At 45.5% G+C, this 19,105-nt stretch overlaps 1 protein-coding gene; it reads left to right on the forward strand.

The window, feature by feature from the left end:
- Erich1 (glutamate-rich 1) overlaps positions 1-19,105 on the forward strand; it is a gene marked incomplete at its 5' end in the record, with an annotated part of 52,793,804 nt that overhangs the window by 33,270,324 nt on the left and 19,504,375 nt on the right.

Here is a 19,105-nt window from a genome sequence, read left to right on the forward strand (position 1 = left end):
TCTCTCAGTTTTCTGGGCCGATGCGCTTCCTTGAGTAGGCTACAGCTTCAGCCATGTTGCAAAGCAGCAGCATCAAAGCAATCTCCTACTCGTCCTCTGTCTCTCGGGGCTGACGGAGTGCCCCAGAGCTCTGGCAAGTGTCCCCTCACTGTTGCAAGTCCACCCTGCAACAGAACATCTGAGTTCTCCAGCGTTTGGGGGTGGAGGGAGGTGAGTGGAACCGGAACTCTGGAGAAAGGTGAAGCATTCTTGGGGTGTGGGGGGGGATGGGGGGCTAAGGCTGCTCACAGAGAGTAGGGCGCACTCAGTGAGAACTGCATGCCCAGGGCTAATCTCTGCAGTTCACTTAGATAACCAAGTCGTCAACATCAATACAGTACAAGGTTACAGAGCAACACTGACTGTAGCTCAGTGGAGAATCAAAACACCTACTGTGTTCCCTCAACGCCAGCTAGAACACTGCACTGTACACTTTCCCCAGGGACAATCCATTCTATAATAGACTTGCAGTTGACTGGCACTTAGATATAACTACTGTCAACTGTCAAAAAAAAAAAAAAGCCCATGGGCTCATGGGTGTGTCAGTTCCTCTCAGTGGAAGATGCTGGCATTTCCTTAAGATGCCTGAAGACCTGAGCTTTAAGAAATCAGAAGACCACCAGAGTCCTTTACGCAGACTCTGCAACTTTCTCCTTCCATCTTTTTCCTCCTCAAACGATCTACGCCAGTAACCTGTGGGTCGCAACCCCTTTGGGGATGGCATATCAAATATCCTACATATCAGATATTTATTTACATTACGATTCATAACAGTAGCAAAATTAGTTATGAAGTAGCGATGAAAATAATGTTATAGTTGCGAGTCACCCCAACAGGAGGAACTGTATCAAAGGATCCCAGCATTAGGACCTGGCTGAGAGCCACTGACCTAGAACTTGCTCCTCAGGTCACGTTCTTTCTCCAGTGACTGCCTGACCTGGGACACTGGGCCCAAACATAGCTGCAGTGACTTTTATCCATGGTGACAATGGGACATTCAACTAACTTAGAGAGGCAAGTTCCAGTCCTCCTGGGAGCACTCTACCAGGTGGATCTTGGGAGACCCTACGGGTGAGAGGTGGGGCTGGCATTACTTCGGATCTATATTAGTTCTAAATGCAGTCAGCTGACCTCAGAGAGCTGTCTCTGGCTCCTTGTGGCGAGCATTGCTCAGCCATTCCCTTTGTTGACTTGCTAACCCATTTGGCTCTATTTGGGCTCTCTATCTGGCCCGGAGTGGCTGACCCAGTTTCACAATGTTTACTCTGGCTCTGCTCTGCATTCCTTGGGGACCTGACTCTCAGTACCTGCCTGTCTGTATGTTACCCCACTCTCTCGGCAACTGATGCCTCATTTCTCTGCCCCACCCAAACCACAGCCTGAGTATGCACCTGGGCTAGATCCCAGAGATGATTCTAGAACCCACAGTCACATCTGTCGTCCCTCTACCGTGGGAAAACGGCCGTTCCATCTGCGCTCCGAGCAGGAGGACCAAGATCTGAAGAAAGCGATTCTAGGTCATGTGGGAATTACTAGAACCCACATTCTGTACACGGTGTATCTTACATATATTTCTGTTTCTTTTTTTTTTTTTAGACATCAGTGAGTATAACAAACCAAAATGCAAGGTTTAATATTTGGGGTGTAAGAATCCCAGATTGGTGTGAATCACTTCTTTCTGAGAGAAGGACTCTCCCCCAATTCAATCTCAGTTGGGCCTTTTTATGTCTCTGGTCTTACTTAACTACTGAACTCGTGGATCCCAAAAATGTTCAGAAATGTCAAATGCTTTCTGTGTCATTGTCACAGTGTGGGGGGTAGGTGGGGGCTGTCACACATATGAGAAAACCCGAGTACTCAGACTCCTATCTGAATCGCTAGTTTCGGTAGTGAACTATGTCTTTGCTTTAACTAATCCTGAATCTTTGCTGCGTCTCTTAAGATGTGGCAAGAGGCATGAGTGCGCAGGTCCTCGCTTTCGAGTCTGTCTTGAAAACTCACTTGGATAATTACCTTTATGCTGGCTCCTTCACTCAGTGGAAACACCACAGGATGAAAAGACACGAATCAGGGGAGTTAAAATTATCAGAGAGAGAATTCTCTTTGGTTTTCAACTTGGGGCGCCAAGCATAGGGCTTTAGCGCCTACAAGACAAACACTCTAGTTCCAACTTTTATCTTTAGATTTAAAGTGCAGTTTATCTCACTATGAAGTGCTCCTTATTTGGAAAGACAGCTAAGGAGGCTCTGTTCTCCCTTATATTACTGTAATGAAGTCATGGATTAAGCAAAACCTGCCCCTAGGCACAGTAGCCTGTCCTGAAGATATTCTGCTCTACAATGAAAGGATTAGTATGAATAAACTAGTGGCTTCAGGCTTTCTCCCCAGGTGATGTCTGGGTAAATCCACCAACCGCAGGCAGTTCCCTGAGTCACAGATTCATATAAAGGTATGTGGGACTTTATAGACGCTATGGATGTAGAAATATCTATACCCAACCATTTATTATATCTGTGCAAAGAAAAGCCTTTCCTACTGCTAACTCCGAACAGATACGGTTGAATTTAACACAGACGGCTCTCGTAAGTGCCAGGTTATTTTTATAAGGCTGAAAAAAGAAAACGTTTCAATAAGCATATAAAACTCCTTCTAACTGAGCCATCAACCAAAGAGCATACGTGGGCTGGACCAAGGCCCCGGGCACATATGTAGCAGAGGGCCGCCTTGTCCGGCCTCAGTGAGAGAGGATGCACCTAATCCTATGGAGACTGAAGCATCAGAATGGGGGATATGGGAGTCAGAGGCAAAGAGAGGGATATAGGGAGGGACTGGGGGGACTGGGAGGAGGGCAGCGTGTGAGATGTAAATAAACCAATAAATTAATTAAAAACAACCTCTTTGAGACCTTAACAACATACTACACTAAAACTATGGAAAGTCAGCAAAAAGCACAAAGCACCCTGGGATCTCACTTGATGGGAGACCACTGGACACTTCTCTAGTCGAGGAACTTTCTATGAGCAAACACACTGGTGCCCAGCTTCTGCATGGGACTGTGTTCTGCCGAGTGGACTCATGCAAAAAACGAGAGGTTTCTATCGAGTCAAGTTAATACTGATGTTAATTTACACGGTTTCCAGTTGACTTGCCTTGGGGTAAGAGCCTGTGCACGTTCTTGGGCCAGATGTTCCCACTCTAGAGCGGTAGTAATTTTCTGGTTATTTGGAAAAACTGGGATGGCTTCTGGAACATTTACCCACATAGATGGCAAGACCAGGAAATATGTCTATTGACCTCGAAATTAAAAAAAAAAGAATGTTCGTAGCTAGAAGAAAGAAAGAAAAAACAAAACAGGAAAAATGCAGTGCTTCGAAGACTGAGTATCTCTCGGATGCTCAGAGACACATTTCACCTGAACTGGGAGGTGTTTCTATCTCCTTGTCAGCAGCATGGCAAAGAGCCAAAAAACTGAGAAATTTAAAATCACTATAAAACTGCCCTCATTTTTCCTAATTAAAGAGCAGGCTCGCCTGATTCATAGAAGGGCTAAATTAGAGAACACCTCATGAGAAACACAACTTATGACAACCCCTGACCAGAGAAGGGGAGTCCAATTTAAAGACAGATTCTCTTTTTAATACCAGTAAAGACAGACCCCGTTTAAGTCATTCACTACTACACATAAAGGCTACTCCTAGACTGGTTTCCTGTATTCTTTCAGAGAAAGCACATTCACTTTAATATTTATGGGGACTAAACATGCCCCTTCTTTGATGATCACTGACTGGCTATGCGGAGAGTCCAAACTAATGGCTGATTCAATACCATGGTAATTCAAGAGTTCGAATGAACAAACCCTGTTGGTTTTGCCAGTAACAAGGCTGGCAGAGTTGCTGGCTTTAGGAGATAAAGCCTTTAATAGTTTCAGAAAAAAAAAAAAAATTTTTTTTTTTTGCGTGCAACAATGCACATTCCTAATGTGGCCACCAGAGGTCTACTGACACTGAAGAATTAGCCGGCTGCAGGATTGTGGGCACAGACAGGCGCTCCTGCACTCTGCCTGAGATGCACTCTCCAACCCTGCCCAGGTCTGCTGAGTCCCAGGTCCTCTGTAACCTGCGGGTAAATCAAGTATGCCAGGAGGTGAGAGAAAGACTGCTGCGAAGGCTGAAAAGGAAATGTGGTATACTCCACATGTGATGGAGATTCAGAGATTTAAAAGGTCAAGCAAAGGCCAGGCATGGGGACACCCACACTTGGGAGGCAGAAGCAGATGGATCTCCTAGTTCAAAGCCAGTCTGGTCTACTGGTGAGTTCCAGGACAATCAATGCTAAACAGTGAACACCCCTCACCAGTGTGTGTGTGTGTGTGTGTGTGTGTGTGTGTGTGTGTGTGTGTGTGTTTCTCTCTTTCCCTCACTCCCTCCCTCTTCTTCCCTCTTTCCTCGGCACCCCCCCCAAAAAAAAACACACTTTAAACCTTTTCCCTAAGAACCCAAAAGCTATTTTCTTTTCAAAACATTCTACCTGGACCTGGTGCTACAGAACTGTAATCCCCCTTCTTGAGATATAGAGGCAGGGGGATCACAAGCTCAAGGCCTGCCTGGGTTACAGAGTAAACTCCTGTATCAAATAAGACTGCCTCAAAAGAAAAGATTAAATGGGTCTGCAGATATAGATCAGTGGTAGAGTATTTACTTGGTCTGTATAACGCCCTAGCTTCAAACTCTGGCACAAAATGATTGAAAACAAGAAGAAAAATACTAGTCCTGAAGTATTCCTTGCATGGTACAATCTAAGTCCATAAGTGGCCCGGGCTGTATTTTTAATTTTAATTTACTTTTTAGCTTCCAGATATTTGAAGATGAAGAAGCTTTAACTATCACATAATAGTAATCTCTATTTTCTTGTTTAACAGAAGAACCACCTGACCAAGACTGAAGTGACATTCCACGTTCAGTATAAGATAGTTGTCTTTTACTAGAACAAGTTCTCCAGAGGAGTCACTGAGGCTCTGTTCCTCACCTTTCTCAGAGACAGGGATCTCCCATCTCCACGGTTCTCTGTGTTACTGTCAGTATGCTCTCAACACTCGACCTTTACAGAATGTATTATCCAGTCACTGAGTCTCTCTGTCTCTGTTTCTCTGTCTTTCTCTGTCTCTGTCTGTCTGTTTCTCTCTGTCTCTGTCTGTCTCTCTCTCTCTCTGTGTCCCTCTTTCTGTCTGTCTCTGTCTCTCTCCCTCTGTCTTTCTGTCTCTCTCCCTCTTTGTCTCCCTCCCTCTGTCTCTGTCTCTGTGTCTGTCTCTGTCTCTCTCTCTGTCTCTCTGTGTGTGTGTATGTGCATGTATCTCTCTCCCTTTCTGTCTGTCTCTGTCTCTCTCCCTCTGTCTCTCTGTCTCTGTCCGTGTGTGTGTATGTGCATGTGTCTCTCTCCCTTTCTGTCTCTGTCTCGCTCCCTCTGTCTTTCTGTCTCGGTCTCTCTCCCTCTTTGTCTTCCTCTCTGTCTGCCTCTGTCTCCCTCTGTCTGTCTCCGTCTCTCTGCCTCTGCCTCTGCCTCTGCCTCTCTCTCTCTCTCTCTCTCTCTCTCTCTCTCTCTCTCTCTCTCTCTCTCTCTCTCTCTCTCTCTGACAATGTCTTTCTCTGTAGACCTGAGTGGCCTGGAACTCCCTGTGTAGGTCAAGCCTGCAGAGGTCAGCCTGCCTCTCTATGCAGCACCACACTGGGGCTCTCACTTGGTTCTTCCTCAGATCAATCAGCCAGTGCTCATAGCCTCCCTTCGCTGTCATCCTCCCAATCCACTGTACTTTCCCTTCAAACGGATTAGACACAGCTCCAACATCTACTGTCTCTCTGCACAACAATCTATTGCCATGGTTCTGCTTAATCTTCCCCTCAGTGGCCTGTGTCTTCCTTCTTACCTGGGAGGGAAGTTGGGTTTACAGACTGGGCCATCTCCAAGTCACCTGGGAACACAAACACCCAAAAGACCCTATCGGCTAAGAGTTATTTTAAGTTTCAACTAGTGGTTTTCAAGTCAGACATATAGCAAGCATTCTACTCTTGATACACTTGTGGTTAGAACATTTCACAGAATCTCTTCCACTTTCCCCTAGTCTCACCACAACCACAAGTAACCCAGACAGAGGCACTCCTTGCCTTTTGTTCCAGGGTGAGATCTTTCTTAGTTCAAACTAAGCTTGTTACCGAGGAGTAGCAGCGCTGTGACAGGTTCTCCGGTGGGGTTTTTGCTATGCTCAGGCTCTAGACTCACACTGAATAAGGCATAGGAGGAACCTTAGATCTGCCTGTTGGGTCTGGTTGGCTATTTGTATGAACACAGAACTGGTTAGTTTGCCTAAGAAAATCTTTACACGCCTCTGTGGTGGTTTGAATGAAAATGCCACCCATGGGCTCACAGGAAGCAACACTGTCAGGAGGTGTGTGGCCCTGTGTGAGGAAACGTATCACAGCTGGTGGGCTTTGATGCTCAAGCCAGACCCAGTGTCTTAGTTGGGGTTCACTGTTGTGATCAGACACCATGACCAAGGCAACTCTTATAAGGATAGCATTTAATTGGGGCTGGCTTACAGGTTCAGAGGTTCAGTCCAGTATCATCAAGGCAGGAACATAGCTGCATCCAGGAAGGCATGGTGCAGGAGGAGCTCAGAGTTCTACATCTGGAAGCTGCTAGAAGACTGACTTCCAGGCAGCTAGGATCAGGGTCTTAAGTGTATCCCACAGTGATACACTTCTTCTAACAAGGCCACACTTCCAAACAGTGCTACTCCCTGGGCCAAGCATATTGAAACCACCACACCCAGTGTCACCCTCTCTTTCTGCTATCTTTAGATCCGGATATAGAACTTTCAGAGACTTCTCCAGCACCATGTCTGCTGGCATGCTGCCATGCTTCCTGCCATGACGACAATGAACCAAACCACCAAAACTGCAAACCAATTTAAATGTTTTCCTATATAAACATTGCTGCTGTCATAGTGTCTTTTCGCAGCCACAGAAAGCCTAACTAAGAGAGCCTCTTCTTGGCTTTTCCACAGGCAGGCTGCCTCAATTTTCTGCCCATTCTCCTACGAGTCCTACAAGAGCATTCTAAGATCCATTTTGCTTTGATCAAATCTTTGTCATTTCCTAGGGAAAATATGCAAGTCATGTTCTTCAGTGAACAGCTAGGCTACAGAATTCAGTTTAGTTGTTGCACTAACTGATGAATGACTTCAAAACCCAAAAAAGAAATGCCTAGAAAGAGAACAAGTGAGAAGAAAGACCATACCAGTCAAGTACTCCTAACAGGATTCTCTGGGTCTAATATAGAACATGGGTATGGTGTCCACTAGTGACTAATTTTAATAGTCACTAAAGTTTCTCTCAAGGTAAGGACACTTAATATGCACCTTGTCTTCGAAAGGATCCTCCATCCAGGTATACTTCATTGACACATGCTTAAGCACTTTGAAAGCACCATTAAAAATCTATAAAAATCACCATTGGTGTTGGTGTTCTTAATCTAAGTATGCCTGATGTCCAGTTTCCTGTGAATAAGCAAGACTCTGGGGGATAGGCCAGTTGGACTCCCTGATTATTGACTGTAGAACTCTCCTTTGCTGTCCTCCATATTTGGATCATAAAGACAATCCTTGTGCCAGCATCAGCCTCTGTGAGTGGCTCGAGGGAACCGTGCAGTAATAGCTGATTGCTCTGGCTTCTGAAGGTGCAGCTGCATACAGAGCCACTTGAAGCAGTTTGTTTTCACCAGAAGGTTTTTGCTATCACAAGCTTTGGTGAACTTCATTTCTAACTAAGCAGGCGATAGGGTGAGGAGCATGTCCTCTGATGAAGTAGCAGAAGGGCTGCTGTGACTGATGCTAAGGAGACAACGCTCTGATTGGTGCAGACACAAGCCTTCATTTACATGTGGGGGTATGCTGTGATTGGTGCAAACCAAAGGCATTCATTTGCATGTAAAGCAAGTTGTGATGGGAAGAGACACTCATTCCCTGGCAGGTTGCTTCAGATCACTTAGTGAATCTGCTAGGAGACAGCATGGAGGACATCCCGATGTAACATCAAGCCTGATAAAAAAAATAAATAAGCTTCTCCCAGGCAGCCTTTTCTCTTCTATATTCAGAATGCAGATAAAACTAGTGACCTGACGAAACGGGCCGCATGCTGACTGTGAGAGCGGAGGTGGTATTGCTACAGAGGGCACCAGCAGTTGGCTAAGCTGCGAACTTGTCAAGGTGGCTGACTGCTTGACAGCTGAATAAGAGACAGCTTAAACAGTTCAAGGGGGTAAGGACGGGAGCCGATGGGATGAGGGAGGTGGAGAGGACAGAGAGTCAGACTGACCAAGGCTTGAAGACTGTAAGGAGCCCCAGATGAGAAACAGCAATCCCAATGGAAGCGCTCCAGAGGGCTGTCGGGCTCCTGCCCTCCCATTACACGCCTTCTATAATTAATAATCAGTGGTCAGAATGAGGAGCAAATGGATCTGTGTGAGTAGCTTATGGTTTCCTAGCTGGTGTACTAAGTGTGTATCAAGACACTCCCCTGAAGCCTTGGCATGTGCTTTCAGTTCTCCGATGGTCTTCATAGCTGCTGGGGGCCGATTGCTTACCTCAGGAATTTTCTGATGGGACAGACAAATGAGAAACAATTGTTTAACATCACTCCTCGTTTTCCAGAGCTGGAGTTCAGTGACGATGATTCTTTCGGGATGGGTGGTGGTTGCTTTTGTTCTCTCTGTCCCTGTCTATCTCTACTGTCTGTCTGTCTGTCTGTCTGTCTTTCTGTTGGGAGACCACGCAGCCCATGTGTACCGGGAACCACATCCAATCGTCAGCAGTATTTCTAGGAAGGCTACTGAAAGAGTCCATGAAGGGTCCTTGGCAAAGTGTGTGTGGAGACTCCTTGGACTGAGAAGAGGACCAGATGGGACAGCAAGGATAGACCAAAGAACACACATGGATCATTTTATTCTAAGTAGCAAGCAGATCTCCTGGGCTTGTTGTATCTTGGAGAAAGGATGCAGATGCGGCCAGTAGCAGTGATTTTACAGAATTTTCTGCCAATCTCATCAGGACGGAAATCCCAAGTCACCGAGGGCTTTACATTAAAAAGAAATAGTTTGGGGGCTGGAGAGATGGCTCAGCGGTTAACAACATTAGCTGCTCGTCCGGAGGACCTGGGTTCAATTCCCAGCCCCCACATGGCAGCTCAAAACTTTCTATAACTCCAGTTCCAAGGGATCTGACACCCTCACACAGACATACATACAGGCAAAACACCAATGCACGTGACATAAAAGTAAATGAGAGAGCGAGACAGAGAGGGGGTGGAGGGAATAGTTTCATTTCTTCTACACCACAGCTAGGTTTACAAATGCATTCTCTCCACAGGTATCTGTGAACGGACAGCGTCGTCCGTTCTCAGGCTGTCTGCACACACACAGGCCTCACTTCCACAGGAAGCTGTGGGTGTTTTGAGGCAGAGATGTTCACAAAGCACAGCAGTTCTACCCCCATTTGAGGGACCCTGTGTGAAGGGCTTTGCACACTACACAGTGCTGAAAGGAACTGCTTTTGTCTTTCATAAAATACACATCAGATATTGCTTAAAGGATTTTGACACCTATCAAAGTGCTGAGTGGCCCAAAGTCACTTGCTTTAGAGATTCATGTAACTGAAGTCTGCACTATAATGGCTTTTAAGAATAATTCTAGAGTCATAATTTTGAATCTCAAATCTGGCAATATCCTTGGATTTAATCGTTCTGTTTTCTCTCTTTCTTTTTTAATTTAATTAATTAGTTTATTTATTTTTTTAATTTTAGGATAGGCTCACACCTTGTAGCCCTGGCTGGATTAAAGGCCTGTACCACCACGCCCAGCTGAACTCTATTATTCTTTAATTTGCTTGAGCAAATGCAGTTGCCATCTCAGGGGGTGGGGGGCATCTATTGGTGCAATATCAATGATTTCCTGTAGTTCATCTGGTCAGATATGTGAAGAGCTCGACAGACATCACTCTTGCCTTCACGACAAGGGAAATAACTGGACAAAGTAGAAGTCACTCACTGTTGTAGTAACTGATGGAGGGTTAAGGCTACGGAACTGACTGCTGGTCCTGGGAGGATGTCCTAATGAGAGCTATGTGTGTGCCTCCCTCTGGCTATCCATCAACAACCAATACCACAGCCCAGAAGGAATTCAAAGTTTCCCAGGAATCTCATAGGATGTTAGAATGAGGGGGTAGTGGTGGCGGGTGGGCTAGGGGTGCTTAGTGATGTTTTCCTCTTGCTCTCCATTTAACCCTAAGCCTCATGTCAGGGCTCTGAGGATAGAGGAACCTCTTTGTTTGTCCCTCTTGCCAGTGTGGTCGCACTGAATGAATCTCCTGTCTCTGCTTTTCACTGTTGCTTGTCTGTTTAAATGGTCCATTGAAGATGAGTGGCCAAGCCTAGCTTGCTAGGGCTGAGGGGCCCAGGCTTTGACCTTTAAAGTTCTGATAACAGGGCCCTGCTGCTACAGCAGCAGCAGCAGCAGCAGCAACAACAACAAAACAACAACAACAACAAGACAGGCAGATGCGAAGACCAGGCAGCATTCTGAGAGCTGAGCTGGAGGCAGCTGCCTGCACCGGAAGCCCAAATCAGCAACTTCTCTTATCCCTTTCATAGTCGGGGATGGGGGGTGAAGGTGGGAGGGTGGGGGTGTCATTGTTAAAGCTCTGGGATGAGCCTGCTCAGACTTGGTCAGGAGAGGGGAAGCAATCTTAAGTTAGGGACCTCCACATTTCCCAGGAGACCTAGCGGGTTCTCTTTCTGAAGGCCAAGGAAAGATTACAGTATAGTTACAGCAGAGAAACAGATCTGTATATATTTTTAGATACCTGCACCGGATTTCATTCTGAGAAGACCTGTCCTCAAGGGAAACCACGTTAGCAGAGCGTGACCTACTAGGGTTTTTACTAAAGCCTAATCAATAGGCTGAACTGAAAGATAGAACAGAGGCTCCCTGAAGGCCTACACCCTAAGCATGGTATATATATATATATATATATATATATATATATATATATATATATATATATATATATATATATCCTTCCAGCTGATGAAATTGGCAGCTATGCTCCCTACTTACGGAGTCTCTAAGAAAGAGCATAGACAATGGAGAAAACAAAAGGAAGGCCCTGAAGTTTGTATCAGCCACCATAGTGTTGGGAAATTTTAAGTGCAGACTAACCCCTTGTCGCGCGCCTAACGTCTCGCCAGCAAGAACGACGCGTGGACACCAGGATCCTTCTGCAGCAAAGCGTTTATTGCATCTTAAAGAGGAAGAGAGCGAGCCCCAGAATGGCGCTGCTTATATACACCCTAATGTGGCGTGTCCACGCCTGATTGGTCGCTTACCCATGATCTCATTGGCACGTCCCGGGGTGGGCAAAGACTTGGCGCGAACACACTCTTGCACATGCGCACACAGCTAGTTTCCTGAAAGGAAGTCGGGCTGGCGCAGCGGAAGCCAGCGCCATCTTGTAATGGCGAATGTTATCACGGCTTTCCACAACCCCTGTCTGGATAACCATAAAACCACACAGCAAAGGCTGGTCCTCTTCAACTGATGTTGCCCCGTGGAAAAGGGTGCCCGGCGCCATCAGAAAGCTCTGAGAGGCAGGACACAGGCACGCTCAATGAATCATTGCTTGCACATCCACCACGAAGGCTAGAGTGGTTACAGGAACAGGCTCAAAAAAGGCAGGTCCTTTTGTAACAGACAGACCATGGGCCCTGCAATCAGAAACTGTCTGGGCTGGAAGAAATCAGTGTGCTCAGACCTTACTAGGCAAACGAAAACACTGTCCTGTATACGGCAAACAACGGCAGAGTCACCTCTGAACCCAACCTTCCTATCTGTTAAAAAAAAAAAAAAAAAAAAAAGATACACGTAGAATTAACACTCAGGGGCTTGGGATGGTGTTTTGCGAAATATTAAAAAAAAATCCACACTAGCCCCAGCAGGGCACCGGCGGGCAGGTTGGCCTGTTCTCATCCCAGCAGACTCTGACTCAGAGCTCTGAAATCGCCCTTTCTACCCAGTTCACTAAGTTTCCACAGCTGGCTGTTGTCACCCCACGCTTCCAAATTCCCACAGCTAGCTGGGGTGCACTTCTCACGGACCCACGCTCTACGGCTGTACCTTTCTCTGGAACCCAGTTGAGTCATCTCTTGAAGGAAAACAGCACACAAACTTAGTTTGGAATCAACAGGCAACACAATCGCTGGGCGTAACAACTGGCATCATAATCTGTCAGCTATTCTAAGTTATAAATCCTCCAATAGTGGGTGTCAGTGGATCTGCCACCTGAACCGGGGACCTCCACTACCTACATTTTGCCTCAATCTCTCTCATATCCAAGAATCCCCTCTCAAACCCGGAAGTCCTGCCGGTGATTGGAGTCCTTGAAATCTTTATTCATTAAGGGGAAGGTTCAACCACAGGATGGTATTTTGAAGAGAAACTTATATCCCATCTTCCTCTGTTGATGGCAGTGGTTCTCCACCTTTCTAAGGCTGTGACCCTTTAATACAGTTCCTCATGGTGTGGTGACCCCCAACCATAAAATTATTTCATTGCTACTTCATAACTGTAATTGTGCTATTGTTATGAATTGTAATGTAAATATCTGATATGCAGGATATCATATGTAAATATATAATATGTAGATCTATATCAATGTCTGATATGCAGGTCTTGTCCCACAGGTTGAGAACTCAGAGAGTTCTTTTCTGATGGCTGAATGGAGAGCCAATCAACTTCCCAATTTCCTGACTTAGTCATGGTCTGTGCCAAAGCCTATGGGATGAACACCGTTTCAAATCTGACTTGTAATAAGCCTTACAGCAACCTTTCTTCTACTACAACACCTTACATGCCAGAGGGTGATTGCTAAGGGCCCATTAGTCCCTGAAATACGAAAGAGGATCTCCTTTCTTCTGTTGCCATAGCAGCGGTGACACTGGTAGCTTGATAAAATAATTTTTTCCTTAAGAAGGTTTCAAAAGCTCTGAACATATCAACGGGTGTTGATATCCAGTTCCTTCATGAGGACCCCAGTGCTTCTGTGGGTTCTCCGAGAAGCTATGCCAGGGATCCGTGGATGTTTTCTGCAGGCCGGACAGTCTTCTGTGACACCCTCCCAGCTTGGCCTTAGAGCACCATGTGTTAGTGGATGGCAGTGGCTGGTTTCCAACGACCTGCATTGATCGGAGCAGGCTGATAGAAGCATGGGCCTTACCTTGCCAGTTTCTGATCCACCTAGTCTTGGGCAGCCCCACCCCCAGGCGGGTTTTTGTGTTGTGTTTTTGATGTTGTGTTTGCTGATGCTCCACCCTCTCGGCCCGCACTCTGGGAAAGAGCTGAGAGAGAGCATGGTCTATGTTTTGGTCTTCACCACTGTCTGAGCTTTCCTGAGACTCCTTAGATGGGGATGGGTGGCTGCTGGCAATCCCTTCACCTGTACATGGTTAGTGGAACAGGTCCCAGAGGTGTCCTTGTCTGTTCCTTCCTCATTAGCTCATCGAATCACGTCTGTACAGGTTACTTGTGAATTATTTGCTCACTTAATATCTGTAGGCATATCTGACTCCAAGCCTGACAAATCTATTTTACAATGCCATAAAAAACTTATTAGTCATCCAGCGAGGGATCTCAGATCCCTGGGACTGGGTCAAAACCAAGCCAGTTGTGCCTTATCTTCATCTCGAGTCTGAGTTTTCTGAATGGTTCTCTGAAGGCCCCCCTCTTTGGTGTGACGGGCAGACATGGCGGCAACAATTCAACACCTCAATGCCAGTAGCCAAAGACTTTCTACTAATCCCCTTCAAGTTGCAACAGTCAAACTACCTTTTGCCCTTGACATGGGTGGATGTCTAAGGTGCTTTAACGTCATCATGGATAATAAAATGTCATTTGACCTCAAGCCCCAAACAAACCGAGATAGAAATGGCCTCGTTTTCCCCCTGTGTGGGTGGAGCTTCATGGCGGCACCGTGCAGTCCCTCCCTCTTCTGACCTCGGTCCCTGAGGTTTCTCACACTGGAGTCATCGAGCTACCCAACAGGGCTCTTCATTTTTATTTCAGTGAGACCAACAGTAGAGAGAAATACAGACGAAATACAATAATGAGTGCATATTCACAATCTTTCTGTGTCCCCCTTGTACCTTTTAAATATCAGAGAGCAGCTGGAAAAATGGGACATGAGCTGATGGGAGACAGTGATGGAGACAAAGCAAAGAAGACCTGTGAAGGAACTCTGGGGAGAGAGGCAGAAGGAAAGAGATGGCAGAAGGGGAACTGAGACAGAAGAAAGGGGTGGGGAGGGACTGAGGATACCTGGCTATCTGAGGATGCGCCCACAGAAACATCAATGCTCCTTTCAAGGAAACCCTTTAATGTCCGCACCACTTTTCTCCAGAGTTCTAGAACAGTCTGTGTTTCATTCCTCCTTGTTTTCATGCTCATAGGGAAGGTTAGCATCACAGCACAGAGGCTGGCTTCACGACAGCCCAGTTACATTCGGGCTGCAGTCAACCTTGTTGGAAAATTAAAGCATCATCACTGAACTTCAAGCAGCGCGTGATGCCAATAACAGACCACCTTTGGCTGGTTACGTAGCTCTGGATAAGAGCAGTTGCCTGGAATAGCGCTGTTGGTTTGACCCTCAGCCCTAGTCAAGAATAAGAAGAAAACTTGGGGCTGGAGAGATGGCTCAGTCATTAAGAGCATATCTTGCACTGCAGTGGACTGGAACCAAATTCCCAGCACCCACACCGTGGCTTGCAACCATAAATACATGATTCCAGTTCTTAGACTCCAATGCCCTCCTGGGCACCGGGTACACATGTGACACAGAAACATGCAGATAAATACCTGGACCCATAAAATAAATAAATCTAAAATAATTAAAAAAAAAGATTGTCTTTGGTGATCTCCCTATTTATTTTGAGTAACCTTTATTATTGTAACCATTTTTCTAGCATAATACATTAATGACAACCCCCCCCCCGACTTCTCACTCTGGAAAATTGCACATTTGGATAATAGATTATGAATTACTCTTTCTGTAAGTGACACGTAACCATAGAGCAGCATCTCTCACTGCCTGGATGGCTTCAGAGTACACCAGGCTTTATACTATCAAAAGCTGAAGGAAGGGGCATGTTGTTGAAAGCAATGTACAACCTGGGGGGCAAGTTCGGGGAGTCAGGAACACACCTGCTGCTTATAATCTTCAGTGATGAAAGCTCATTTAGCTTATCAAAGAGAGCAGCTGAGGTGTCACATAAATGTAGCCCAAATGTTGCTAGCCAGCCTGGCATCTTTTAACACCGGCAACCCGAAGCACCCATTCCACCAACACTGCTATACACAGGCATTTCTAAACACCAGGCATCCTGTCCCCTTCTCCCCAACCACAGTACTTTTGAGAATATCCAAATATGAGAGCTTCCAAATTCACATGTGTTTCCATCCCAGACTAACCACACCAGAATCCCCAACACGTCTGCTTCATTCCGAATTTCCAGCCATTTCCTTCTTTGCCGTGTCTACTGCCGACAAAGTCACTTACGATCAACCTCAAATAAGGATGTGTATCATCTGTCTAAGGCCCTTGCCAAGAAGTGCCAAATCCATCTACAATGAATGGCATCACTCCAGAGACCTCCACGGAATACCTTCCTTTCTGACTGCCAGAGTTGGTCCCTGGGTCCCTCAGAAACATGTGCTCAATGATTCCTGGCTTTTAGTACCTATTTCTACAAGAGTCCAAATCAGAATGAAGAACAAGAAGAAACCACGTAAGGTTTACTCTCTATCCCTCCTTTCTGTTCTGTAAGGAGCCCTCACCCCTGCTGTGGTAACTTTTTTTTCTTGCAAGCAGAGGATGCCAAAGCTAACCCCAGACTCATATTATCTCACAAGGACTCTGTAATAATTAGACACGTTTGCCCATACAATGACATGTCTAGATAGGTCATGATTTACTCAAAATACTAGTGATATCATGGGGATAACTGCTCTATCACTTTTCCACAGAGGGAGTCTCTGACACGAATGAGAACCTAGCCATGAGGCCACCAGGCTATCTGAAGTTCCAGGACTGTCTCTCTAAATGTAAGCTATGGCCTGCTGACACACTTAGAGAGATGAAAAGTAGACTTATGGTGAGCTGAGCGTGTAGTTTGGTAGCAGAACATGTACTTAGTGTGTGTAAGAGATTGGATTTAATTCCCAACCACCAAAAAAGGAGAGACTAGTTAAACTCACAATGCGTTAATGAAATCGTGTTATGGATGGACTTGGAGAAGGGAAATGGAGAGAGATACATTGCCTCAACAAAACTGGGCCCTTGCTTCCCGCTTGGCTTGCCTCTCATGCTCATAGGCATCCGTTTGAGGCCTGACATTCTTTAGGAGTTTTGTAGAGTGGCTCTATTTAGACCTGAATATCAGAAGCTGTTTTTGCAGAAGGCCCCGGGGTGACTGGACCCCTCTCCTTCCCCTTCAGCGTGTGTGTGCAATCACCGAGCGGCCCCGCCTTCTCCTGCCAGGCGATGTGGCCATCCCAGACATTTTATCACTTCCTTGTTTCCGGTCACATACGATTCATCAGGGCAGGATAGCTGACAGGATGCGTGTGGAGCTGAGTCATAGTCCTTCCCCGAGAGCACCTGATCTCTTATTCGCTTGCTATTGTTCTCGTTACCCATGTCTACCTGGGCAAGAGGCCGGATTAGTGGAAGAGCTCACACATTTGGTGAAAATGAGTTCAAAACAGTGCCTATTACTGTGATTAGATTTGTGGAAAACTTGGAACTTTGGGGAATCACAGAGCCAAGAGCCTAAATGGCCCGAATGCTTACTCCATCACATCTAAAAATATACATTTACACAAGATATGTGTATATACACCATACGTGATGTGGATATCCTTCCTTCCTCTGTAATGAAGCATTAGTAACCTCCCACCGTTATTTGAGAGGCCCACAAAGATTATGGGAATAATTACCTATAAAAATGTAGTTACCCCATCACTCTCATTTAAGTGTCTTTATCTATACAAACATTTGCATGTATGCAGCCTTCATAAACAGCCTTCAAATATATATAAAGGATACATTTATTCTCACATGCAATGAACTTGGAAGTAGCCCATGCCTATAATCACAGCAATAAGGAGAAAAAGAAGGAAAAAAGGCAGAAAGGGAGAGAGAAAGGGAAAGAGGGAGAAAGGGAGGGAGGGAAGAAAGACAAGAAGAAGAAAAAAAAAAACTCTTGAGAATATCTGTTCTATTGGTGCAGTGACATCAAAACATGCCCTAGAGAGGCAGCTCTGACCTAACTGCACCCTGTAACTTGCCTCCTCTCTGCCTCCCCTAAGCTTTCTAGCACAGTTCTCCATTACAAGCCTAGATCTAAGCTTGCTTCTCCAGGTTTTAACCTTCCTGTTTCATTGTGGAACTTTGGAGTCCTTTGAAGGGGAGAGGAAGAACTCCTGTCATCGACGTGAAATGTCTCTTAAGCCTTTTCATTTTCCAGTCTTCCTACTCTTGGTATCTCCCTAAAACCGATGATATTCAATAGATGAAAAAAATACGGCATATAGTGGCACACTATGCAAGGATATCTGTGGGGCTGGGAATTTTACTTTTCATTTTCCTCTTCTCTTCCATGCACGTCTCTATTATAATTTGATTACAGGATGGAGCAAGGCACCGTAGCTGCTGTTGGGTGCATTTAGGTGGGTGTTGGAAGATCAAAGTCTGAATGCTTTTCAAGGCTTTAAACAAAGCCTGTGACTAAGTTTGACAACTCATTTCACTTGCCAAGAAGTCTCATTGCTTACCCATTCCATCACGCTATTCGAGTCAGGAGAGAGACAGACGTAGAGGAGCACGGGCACTCAAAGCGCCTGTGCAGACAGTCACATACGTTTGACGAGAAGTCGCTATGTGTTTCTTTTGCTTTGATTCTATTCAGTGTAAACGAACAGAGGTGATTCTGTTGCAACAGTTTCCACAACTAGCATAGATCTGTTTGATGGCATGGCGATTTTTTTTCCCCAGTTTGCCTTTGGTAAACAATCAACATTAGGAAAAAGATTAGTTCTATGTATAAACATGTATTCCCTGTGCCCGGGATGTCAGACGTGCTCTAACTCCCCTTTGTGTAGAGAGATCATGTTTAAATCCCTTGAGTGGCTGTTCAGCTAAAGTTTAGAGTCTTTTAATCTAGTATTTGATGCTAAACCAAATAGGCCCTTAGGGAAGAATTAAGAACAAGCCAGACAGTATAAAATTCTTGTTTTGTGCAAGTTGAACAGTATCTGGTGTTGTATTGTGTTGGGGGAGGATAATCACTGTGGGGGACAGTTAAGAACACTGTCTATGCACAACAACCCCCGCCCCCCAGGGAAGGTGATGTGGGGACACACATACACTAAAAGATGAACATTTTTATCATATGATCTGCTATTCAGAGTCTTGTTCTTTTCGGTGACTCAAATGTCACTCCAGTGATAGGCAAGGTCATGCCAAAACCAAAACCAAAAACCCAAACCAAACCAAACCAAACAACAAACAACAAGTCCAGCATTGAAAATCTTGACCTAAATGTCATGGAGCTTCCTCCATATTCTTGAGCCTTAAACTCTAGCCACAGAAACACTCTGGGATTATGTGAACAATACGGAAAGATTCACTGGCAATTAGCAAAAAAAAAAAAAAAAAAAAAAAAAAAAAAAAAAAAGCATGGAAAATGAGCTTGACCAATTCTCCTTTGAGGCTGACGGTTCTTTTCTTCCAAGGAGAATAATTGCACATGAACACATTTTTCTGCTGAGTCACAGAGCTTTCCTAAAGCCTGAGTCAAAGTGAAAGTCTCTTCAAGCCTTCCTCTAGGCTGCTGACTCATCACACTGGAGGATACACTGGCAGTAATCACTTGGGCTTTGTCCCTGCCTTGAATTCCTTAGAGTCCTTGTTTCC

Source organism: Rattus norvegicus, chromosome 16, assembly GCF_021556685.1.
Source record: "Rattus norvegicus strain SHRSP/BbbUtx chromosome 16, alternate assembly SHRSP_T2T, whole genome shotgun sequence".
NCBI classification, from domain to species: domain Eukaryota; kingdom Metazoa; phylum Chordata; class Mammalia; order Rodentia; family Muridae; genus Rattus; species Rattus norvegicus.